Raw genomic sequence first — 2,400 nt, forward strand, 5'->3', positions numbered from 1 at the left:
AAATACATTCTAAATACATTATGTTAAATATTCTCAATTCTAAAATATTCTGCATTTAATTGACTGAAGATAGAAGTAGTATTGACCAGATCTTGTCCCACCACAGTAATGGTGCTTTTATTTTTAAAAGTCTTCTGCTGCTTCCAGCTAGGATACTTAGATACAAAATGAAACGTAGGCATCTAATATAAGATAGAAATTATATTTATGCACCAACATCTGAAAATTAACATTCACAATCATTACTCTAAAAAGGTTTAAAAAGAAGGGATAGTGTCACTACTGCAGAAATAAGTAAACTAGATATCTGAAATATGCCATTGAAAGCTAGATCATATATGTTTGAAAGAAATTTGACAGAAAATACACTTTTTAGATCAATCTTTAGTAAAACAGAATGTAAAGCCAGAATTTTTCTGAATTTGTTTTCCTAAAGTGCTCCTTCTTTCCTAACAAAGCTATACAAAGGAGAAAGTGAGAAAGCAAATAAGCAAGAAAACAAACAAGCAAGCAAGACAAAGCAAGAAAACAAGAAAACAGGGAAGCAAGGGATTACTTACTCATGTCTATAGAATCCTTTATTTTGAAAGGAAAATAAATTTGAAAACTTCCATTCCAGAAAACTTACTGACTTGTACTTTGCTTTTTTATTTTTTTTATGTCAAGAATATGTTCATGCTTTATACAGAATAGCCACATTTTTTACCAATTTTACTGCAGAATATTTAATTCATGAACAAAATTATCTACTTTTAAAATGTAATTTGGACCTTTTCTTGTTGACAAGAACTGGAAAGTTAGATGAAGAAAATAAAAATCATTCCAATAAAGCCATATAAGTAAATATTATTGTGAAAGTCCTGGAAACAATCTTTTTGAGGATTTAAGATATATGGTTTCTTTTAAAGAAGTTTATTCTTTAAAAGCTATACCATTATACATTTTAAGTCTAGTATAACTGATGAGTATATTTTTTTACATTCTAACTAATAAGCAACTTTTTTACTGTTAATATATGTAAACATGCTTTATGCTCATATGACTGACTTGACTTCTTCATTTCCTGGCTTTTACATGTCTATTTTTGAAATATTTCATTAAGGTAGTTTGTCAATTCATTGGTAATCTTCCTCTTCTCAAAGCAACTATAAACTTCTTTTGTTGTTACTGTTGTTTTAATCTAATCATGCTTGATTTGATTTATTTTCTCTGGAAAGAAATATTTTGCTGGCTTCAGAATAGGCATTAATCTTATGACAGACACATGTGGTTAGCAGCCTACTGTACAAGTTATAAGGTCATTTTTTAACAAAAACAACTTGGCTTACAAAGTCAGAAGCTTTTTCTCTACGCCTCCCCACTCCTATGCTATGGAATTTTAATTTGTCTTGGCTGTCATAAACTCCATTTGGGAAGTCAGTCAGTTTCCAGGGTGGAAACCAGACTGCTATGTCTCGTTTAGTTCATGCCCTGTTAGATGCCCACTGAATAGGCCATCTTATGTATGGCTGTTACCTTGAGTTTCAAAAACAGTGAAGCAAAGAAAGGATAGTAAAAGTGAATTTAGTTTCTGTGTCATGCTCTAACATTTGTGGTGTACGGCAGCATCTGAAGTTATACACCATGCTAGCAAAAGTCATCAAGGACTGGCTATAGCCCATGGGCACAACACTAGGCAAAGGTGTAAAGTCTTACATGTTCTAAAGTAGTCATGCATTGTTATTCACATTCAGACTTGATTATTTATTTTACCTACCCTTAACTGTCATCTTTTGTATGTAACATGTGCAATGTAATCTGAAAGTTAAAGCTTATTGTCTTAGATTTATCACACATAATTTTTGATCTGTTTATATTAATCTAATTCACTTTATCTTGTTATATCATGCATAAGAATACTTTGGAATCATTACAAAAAGAATTATTTTTTTCCCCCTGATTTTCCAAGGATTAAAAGAGATGGTAGTTGTTTTTTGTTTTTATATGTAAGCATTTCTTAATTCTTTAAGTCTGGGATAATCTGTAATTTAAACTCAAGGTATTGTGAACTGAGATATGAAGAAGGCTGCCCATGAAAACTGACTTTTCCTTTAAGTGGTGTACAATAGAATAGAACAGTTGGTGAACTACAACATTTGATTCAGCCTTTCAACACGCTCAGATAACCTACTAATATTTTTAAATTGACTTCAAATATTTTTAAATTGAGTTCAAATATATCACTCGCTCTCAGTCCTACACAGCCAAGTAGATGGGTGAGGCATGAGTTAAAAAGGGCAGAAATTGGACTCACAAAGTCAAACTTAACATTGCATTGTACCCATGTTTCAGGCTCTGAAACCTGTGTAGCGTACCAGCAGCATAACAGGGAGAAAGACAACAGAAGGAAAGAGGAGAGCA

The sequence above is a fragment of the Fulmarus glacialis genome, unplaced genomic scaffold (assembly GCF_000690835.1).
Source record: "Fulmarus glacialis isolate BGI_N327 unplaced genomic scaffold, ASM69083v1 scaffold2222, whole genome shotgun sequence".
NCBI classification, from domain to species: Eukaryota; Metazoa; Chordata; class Aves; order Procellariiformes; family Procellariidae; genus Fulmarus; species Fulmarus glacialis.